Source organism: Marmota marmota, unplaced genomic scaffold, assembly GCF_001458135.2.
Source record: "Marmota marmota marmota unplaced genomic scaffold, marMar, whole genome shotgun sequence".
In the NCBI taxonomy this organism is placed as follows: domain Eukaryota; kingdom Metazoa; phylum Chordata; class Mammalia; order Rodentia; family Sciuridae; genus Marmota; species Marmota marmota.
Genome location: NW_026000068.1, coordinates 11,402,246 through 11,410,952, shown reverse-complemented (window position 1 = coordinate 11,410,952; position 8,707 = coordinate 11,402,246). Strand labels below are relative to the sequence as shown.

Below are 8,707 nucleotides of genomic sequence, written 5' to 3'. Positions count from 1 at the left end.
AATGATGATAAGATATACCAGAAAATGTCAAGTCTCAATAAATTCAATAAATTCAAGTCAACAGATACTTAACAGCATCTCCTGAGAATATCTTCAGTTTGTAGGAGTGGAGTAGTGGCAGGAAAGGAGGGAGGCAAAGACTGTCTAAGAGTCAGTCCGTGGGGCCAATCACAAGATACCTAAGCATCATGCTATGAACAGGTCAAAGAGCCACAAGTGTGGATGCATGTGTTTCTGCACAAGATTTATTTTTGTATTCAGGATGGGTATCTTTGACTTTTGTTTTTAAGTTGGCTTTGTAGAGATGTGATTTACATTCAGTAAAATGCACCCAGTTTAGGAATACACTGTGATGAGTTTTGACAATGTATACAATGTGTGATCAACACCACCACCTAGAAAGTTCCCTAGTCACAGGCAATCATTGTTCATCTCTCAGTCACTCTGAATTAATTCAGCCTCATGGTTTCCAAACTTTGTCAAGGCCCCCTAACATGCACAGCAAATTCACAGAACACCATGGATGTTTCAAGTTTTGGGGGGTACATGGCAATATGTGTTCAGTGCTGTGGGAGCCACTATTACAAAATTGTTTGGACCTAATGACTCAATAAATGCAACTGTTAGGTATTTCTTTTGGCTGAGAAGCACTATGAAAAAATTACTGAGACACTAATAATAGCATTTTCAAGGCTTATCCACGCTGTAGTACATATTACTATATCTTTTTTTTTTTTTTTGGCTGAGAAGTATTTCAGAATAGGGATGTAAGAAAATTTCTCTGTGGAAAGCTGCTACAAGCATACAAATCTTGAGTACATACGCTTTCACTTTTCTTGGGTAGATATCTCGATGCAGAATTCCTGGGTCATGGGTTAAGTATATGTTTAACTTTTTTAATAAACTGCCAAACTGTTTCCCAAAGCACAATTTTACACCCTCAGTTGCTCTACTTCTTTGCCAGCATGGTATCGCCATTCTCTTTAGTTTTAGCCATTCTGATGGGTGTATGGTGCTATCTCAATACGCTTTTTAAATTTGCATTTTCCTGATGACTAATGATGTTGAGAATCTTTTCATGTGCCTGTTGGCCATTTGCATATCTCTTTTAGTGAAGTTTGTTGAAATCTTTTGTCCATTTAAAAATATTGAATGGTTTATCTTCCTACAAATGAGTTGTAAACATTTTTATATGTCTTAATACATGTTTATGCACAGAAATTGTGTGTGTGCATGTGTGTGTGTGTGTGTGTACTTTTCTTGGTCAATGGTTTGTTTTTTCATTGCCTTTAATGGTGTCTTTCAAAGAACAAAAGCTGTCCATTTGGATGAGGTCCATCTTATTAACATGTTGGTTGGTTTTTTTTTTTTTTTTTTTTGTGTGTGTGTGTGCGCATGGCTTAGAGGTATGAGATTCATCTTTCTTTATGATATCCACTTGGTGAAGCAGCACTCAATAAAAAATTTATCCTGTTCATGCCGACTCCCTTTGCCACCTCTCGATGTGTGCAGCATGGCTCTATTTCTTTCTTTCTTTTTTTTTTTTTTGTGGTGCTGGGACTTGAACCCAGGGCCTTGTGCACACAAGGCAAGCACTCTACCAACTGGAGCCCAATGTGGCTCTCTTTCTGGATTCTACTTTTCCATTCATATTGTGGCTACCCTTTGTCAATACCACACGGTGTTGATTACTTTATAATAAGTTTTGAAATCCAGGCACTATACATCTTCCAATTTTGTTCTTCCTTTCCAAAATTGTTTTGGCTAAATTATAAACTCTTGGCATTTTAATATAAACTGTAGAATCAATATGACATTTCTACAGATGAGCCTGATGGAATTTGAGAAACTCTTTCTTAAGCAGGGATGAGGCTGCCAGGTCGACCCCTCTGAAGACAGAAAATTTTGGTGGTGATTTAAACAGTGAATGAAAAAAATAAAGAAAAAAGGAAAGAAATCCCCCAAACTACTTTTCCAATTGCATTCTTAAATGGTTCAACATCTGTAGAAATGCAAAGCCCCTGAGAGGGCTAATACATTAAAGCTATAACCCTTTAGCAAGAAAGAATCTAGCTACTTTTCTATCCAGTGAATGTATTGAGATTGTAATGAAATAAGGAAGTGATAAGGGGAAGAAATATACAAAACAAGGAAATTGGGGAGTGCTATGATTTGCCCCCCAAGGTTCATGCATTGGTATGTTTGGCCCTAGTTTGGAGTGTAGAGGCCATGTGGAAATATTAATGGTAAGAACCTAGTGGGAAGTCCTTCCGTCACTGGGGGCAAGCCCTCAGAAGGGCCCCTGAGTTAGTGAAAACCCCTGAGTTAGTTCTCTTGAGAGTGTTTTGTAAAATAAACAAGTCTGGTCTCCACGTAATCCTGGCCTCCCATCTGGCCATGTTATCTCTCCCTCTTGCATGTGTTCCCACCATGGTGCCATCTACCAGTAGGCCCTCACCAGAGGCCAAACCAGTGGGGCTGCCTAAGCTTGGACTTCTAGCCTCCAAAACAATGAGCTAAATAAACCTCTTTTCTTTACAAAGTAGACTGACTCCAGTGTTTTATTACAGCAGTGAAACACTGACTAATACAAGGAGTGCCAAGATAAGAATTTTCTACTCTAATTTTGTTTTGAAGGCCACAATTCAGAACTTATCTTCTCACAGGACACATGCCCAAAGTTCATTAAGCAGAAATGATGGAGCACAAACTTGTGACCTTGGTATGACTTTCAGGAAGTTAGGGTGATGTGGTGTTTGATGGAGACAAATAGTGAGATGTCCATGATGTTAGAGTACAAATAGAGTTAAAAGAATTAATGATTAACCAAAGATGAGCAGAATTGAAAGGATGACAATAAAGTTGGAAGATGGTATTTGTGACATAGGAAAAAAACAGCTTTTAGAGCCCAAATGTCCTAGATTCATGCCCTGTTTCCCCACTTTCTTATTGTGCAATATTAGAGCAAGTAGACCATAACATAAATTTTGCAGTTTGCCTGGAGGATTAAACAAGATCTTTCCAGCTACTTCCTGGATATCACAGGCACTGCACATTCAACAGGCCCAAAAGTGAAATCCCATTTCCCTCCTGAACAGGCTATTTTCCTTCTTGGTGACCCACTTAATACCTGACCCTAATCTTAATCCCCTCACTACTGAAGCAGGTCTGTACCTTTTGAAATAGCTCAGAATCTTTAGGATACGTTTTCCAAATTTGATATTTTCCCCCAACATAGAAACAAATATGCAAAACAAAACCAACTACACCCAGCCTCCTCTGCTGCCAGCATGCAGACAGGTGATGTAGAACCCACCAGTCAGATGCCAAGTGGAGCAGGGTGAAGGAAGACGCAAGATGGGGAGGGGTCATTTCCATTTTACTGGAATCGGTACGCACAGACACAACACTGTTCTGGAATCTTCTTCCCATCTTCACCAGGGATTTGTTTCTGGAAACAGACCTGAGGCTGATCCATTGTCTTCCCAAGATTCTTGTAGGGCCCGGTGTGGTGGCGCACCCCTGTAATCCCAGTGGCTTGGGAGGCTGAGGCAGGAGGACCGCAAGTTCAAAGCCAGCCTCTGCAAAAAAGCAAGGTGCTAAGCAACTCAGTGAGACCCTGTCTCTAAATAAAATAAAAATGGGGTTGGGGATGTAGCTCAGTGGTTGAGTGCCCCTGAATTCAATCCCTGGTACTCCCCCCCCCCCAAAAAAAAAAGATTTTTGTAGGTACTTAATATAATACTACGTCATAATTCTCTATTCTTTAAATTATCTTCAGTAGATTCTGTTGTCCAGTTCATAACCCAGATCCAAATCCTGGAAGCAATACATAGTAAGTTCCCAAGCCAGGAACCCCAAGGCCAATCCCTGACTCCTTTCTCTCTTTCTCACCACTGTGACCCATCGGTCACCAAGTCTTGCTGATGCATCTTATGATTCTATTTTCTCCCTTTCTACTGTCCTATCTAGTCACACCACCATCATCACTCATCTTGATTTTGGCAAAGCTTATAATGCGTCAAAGAAAATATGGGATAGCCATATAATGGTGTATTATCCGGTCAAATGGAATAAAGTTCAGATTACAACATGGAGGAACCTGGAAAACCCACTGAGTGAAAGAGGCCAGACCCATGGGCCATATAGTATGTGATCCCCTCTATATGACGTAACCAGAATAGGCCCATCCATGGAGACAGAGAACAGGTTCATGATAGCTAGGGACTAGGGTGGGGAGGGAGGGCCAGTGGGGCTTCTTTTGGGGAAGTGGACATGTCCTGGAATCAGTGAGTGCCGATGGCCACACAACATGACCCATGTGATAATGACACCGAATCATCCACTTTAGAACGGCAAATTCCATGTTGTGCGTAATTTACCAGAATAGAAAAATCAGCGACAAATCTGGACCATGACCAGGGAATGATTTTGCTGAAATATCCCTATCTTGGTCCTCCCCCAACCCTCTCTTACTGCTGCTCGTCTTAAGCTCTCTTTTCTTCTTTTTCTCCTCTTTAGAAGAGATACTTGGCTGTCTCCCAGGTTACACCTGGGGTTGAGTCTAAAGGGCTGGGAGACCCCACCCCACTTCCAGCTTCCTGGGCCCGAGGCACCTTTGCAGCCTGTCTAATTTCTCCTCTGGCCTGGTGGGATGTGCTGAGCTCTCAGAGAGAAGCAGGCTTTCTGCTGACACCTGAGGCTTTCTCCCTAAACCACATGGCTGGCCCTCAAGTGCCCTGCGAACCTCTTAGTTGGCCTGTCCCCTCGAGGCGATGGGAAAAGGAGGACAGAAGTTCTCTGGGCCACTTTCTGACTCTGCATCAGTCTCCACAACGATGTTTTCCAACCTGGTGAGTTTCCTTGGCAACCAAGTTAACAGTCACTCACTGCTTTCAACTCCCTGACTTCCTATTAATGCTTGTTCCGTTTTGAATAGTTTGTCTTTACTTGAAAAGAAACTGCAGAAGCTGCACTTTTGTTGTTGCTATTTTTTTTTTAACTTAGGTTTCTGCCAGGCTTTTTAAAGGGCCCATACAGATTTCTCCCATGAATGTTTGAAAACACAGTTAAGAGCAACCACAAATTGTACCTACTAAGCCCCAGGCACTGTTCCCAATGCTTTACATGTAACCATTCATTTAATCTCCGTGACAAGCCATAGGCAGTACCATTCTTAGACCATAGTGTAGAGTCATTTCTTCAGATCTTAGGGAGTACTTGCATTTTAACAGAATGCCAATAGCACTTGTCTGGGTGTGAGAACCAAAAGATGTTGCCAACTGGGCTCAGTGGTGCATGCCTGTGATCCCAGCGGCTTGGGAGGCTGAGACAGGAGGATCTCGAGTTCAAAGCCAGCCTCAGCAAACGTGAGGCACTAAGCAACTCAGTGAAACCCTGTCTCTAAATAAAATACAAAATAGGGCTGGGGATGTGACTCAGTGGCTGAGTGTCAACCCCAGTACTAAAAGAAAGGTTGCCAGATGAACCTGAATGTCTCCTGGGTGGCAAAGTCACCCCCCGTTGATCAGATGATCTGAGGCCTCTTCCCTCTCAGATATTGGTTTATGAGTCTCTTCTATGCCGTCAACATGAAGAGCTGGGTTATATAACATCACCTCATTTGCATGTGGAGGGACCCGAATTTAGAGTCATCACTCAGAGATGCAGAAGGCTAATCGGATTCCTGCAATTTGCCACAAGGGTCTTTTCCTCTTAGTGGAAACAATTTCCATAACGATCATGCTCCATTTGCACTCAGAAAAACAGCCTCACCCCTCAAGGCAATTCTGTGTTTTTCTGGTTAAAAATGAAGCCTCTTTTGAGTCAATTTCCTATCAGGCCTTTTCTATCTATCTTCATGATGTCGTCCCTGGTAAGTAGTCCCTGAGCAACCCTCCTGTTTGGAACTCCCTGGAGGGGCAGGTGCAGTGGTGAGCACCCGGCTCCTTTCTCTGAGAGGAGATGGTCATCCCGGCATCCACCACCTGTGGGATCCCTTATGTTTACAGCTCTGCCTTTCCCGGCCAGGACAAACTCCGGCCTTCTTCGATCGATGGCAGTTCTCTCCTCTCCTCCAGCTCATCATCTCCAACAGCTCCTTCCTCTTTCTCTGGAGTCCTGGGTTTTTCTTCACTTGTTCTTTCCCATCAGTACAAAAACTTTCCTTGAACTCGGCTAGAGCTCCCACCCCATTTCTCTCATTTTCACAGTATAACTCCCTTTTTGTTTTTCTGTCTTCAATCTCTCTCCTCCATTCTCTCTTTTTTCAAGAGAGAGAGAGAGAGAGAGAGAGAGAGAGAGAGAGAGAGAATTTTAATATTTATTTATTTTTTTTAGTTTTTGGCGGACACAACATCTTGGTTTTGTATATGGTGCTGAGGATCGAACCCGGGCCGCACGCATGCCAGGCGAGCGTGCTACCACTTGAGCCACATCCCCAGCCCCCTCCATTCTCTTTTATTGGGCAAAAGACACATAACACAAAATCCGTCATTTAAAGTGCACAACTCAGGAGCATCACGTGCATTCAGTGTCGTGCCACCACCAGCTCTACCTACTTCCAAAACCTTTTCACCCCTCCAAATGGAAGCCATGAACCCATTACGAAGCTACTTGTTGTTCTCCAGCTCTGCAGTTCCCCAGACCTTGGTAACCACTAATCTGCTTTTGGTTTCTCTAGGTTGGCTTATTTTGGATGCTTCCTGTATATGCAGTCAGACACTATGTGCACCTTTCTGGCTGGTTTATTTCACTCACTATAGACTTTTCAAGGTTCATTTCTGTGGTAGCATGTGTCTGTACTTCACTATTCCACTATGTAGACACACTGTTTTGTTTGTCCATTCATTTGTTGGTGGACGCTTGAGTTGTTTCCTCTCATTCTTTTAAAATCACCTTTAATCAGACTCTTGTTTCCATCATCCTACTAAAGCTGCTATTGTCAAGATCACCAGTGACTACTGCATTGCTAACTCTCAGAGTTGAGTCTCAGTGGTCACTTGACTTGTCTTGCCAACGGTGCCCCTCTTGCCTGGTCACTGTCTCTTCTGGAAACCCTTCTCCCCAGGGCTCGGAGCTCACACATTGTCTAGGTTTTCACTCTTGCTTCCCCATCACCTCTGCTGTTTTTGTCCCTTTTACTCTGGGAATATGGTCCTTGGATCTCTTTCCTATCTACTCTCTCCTTAAGTGATGTCAGCTAGTTCCTGGGATTTAAGTATCATTTATATATTGACAATGGCCTTGTTTCTATTTCTGCTTTAACATCTTTTCTGCACTCCCACTCTGTGTCTTCCTGCCTGCTTAGCGTCTCTCCTCGGATGCTGAACCTCACCTGTTCAAACCGAGACTTGGATCTCTGATGACTGCAACTCCAAAAAAATCCTTGGTCGCTGAGATTGGGAGTCTTGGAATCGGCCTTGCGTTTTCACTTTCTCTTCAACCCCATGTGTGAACCCTGCTCAGGCCTTTGTGCTTGCTGTTCCCTTGGTCTGCAGTGCACTTCCCTGATTTCTGCTCTGAGCACTTCCTCATCTGCAGGTCTTTAGTCACATGCCACATGCCAACATTTTAAGGTACAGTGGTTAGCCAGGTGTGGTGGTGCACACCTGTAGTCCCAGTGGCTTGGGAGGCTGAGACAGGAGGATTGTGTGTTCAAAGCCAACCTCAGCAATGGCAAGCTTGATGTGGCTCAGTGACTGAGTGCCCCTGAGTTCAAACCTTGGCATGCCCCTGCCCCGCAAAAAGAGATATAGCGGTTAACCAAGAGCATCTTTAAAATACACATCAGCAGCTACCAGCTGTGTGGCTGCTCCTGCCCCAGCCTGTAGACAGTTTTGTCTCTCCCAAGTGGAGCTTTCAGGACCAGCTCTGAGCAACTGCTCCCCTCTGATGAGGCCTCAGGTTCCAGGTTTAGTTAGCACTCTTTCCCTGCCCACTCTGTACAGAGGGCCCTTCGCTTCCACCACCTTTTAAACAAAAGTAAAATGAAATTTAATGAGACATAATTTACAAAAAATGCCATGTACAAGAAATGTTTAGTTTGATGAATGTTAATAAATGTATTAACTCCTATAATCATCACCCTCATGAAGATAATCATCCATTCTATCATCCAAAGCTACCCCCTGTCCCTATGAAGGTAGCTGTCCCTGACAAGTAAACCAATAACCTTATTTCTACCATTCTGTTTTAGGGCTCCCTTTTATAGAGATAAATTCATAAATGAAATCATACAGTATGTCTTCCTTAGGGTATGGATGATTTTACTCAGTATAATGTTTTGGAGATTCATCCATATGATTGAGCACATTAGAAACTTGTTACCTTTTATTATGTTCTATTGCATAAATATACCTCTACTGGTTTATTCATTTATCTACCAAAGGACAGCTGTTTCTATTTTTGGCTATTCTGAATAAGTCACTATGAACATTCATGTCCAAATGATTGTGTGGATATATAGATATATGTTTTTCTTTGTCTTAAGTAAATATCTGGGAGACTATTTGCTGAGTCATTTTATAAACATACATTTGTTTAACTTCTTAAGATTTTTCAAAGTGATTAACTTCTTAATCACCTTTCAAAGTGATTGTGACATTTTCTACTTCTATCAGGGAATGTCCGAGTCCCAGTTGCTAATACTGGGTATTATTAATCTTTAACAATTTTAGCGATGCTAGTGAGTATGTCGGAGTAGCTT

At 42.6% G+C, this 8,707-nt stretch overlaps 1 long non-coding RNA gene across 1 annotated transcript; it reads right to left on the bottom strand.

Annotated features, from left to right (window-relative positions):
* Positions 1 to 741: 741 nt before the first annotated feature.
* LOC125619973 lies at positions 742 to 7,482 on the bottom strand. Its single transcript, XR_007351550.1, has 2 exons — positions 7,337 to 7,482; positions 742 to 3,581 (listed from the first exon to the last, which is right to left on the bottom strand). It is a non-coding gene; the product is annotated as an uncharacterized LOC125619973 (long non-coding RNA).
* Positions 7,483 to 8,707: the final 1,225 nt, after the last annotated feature.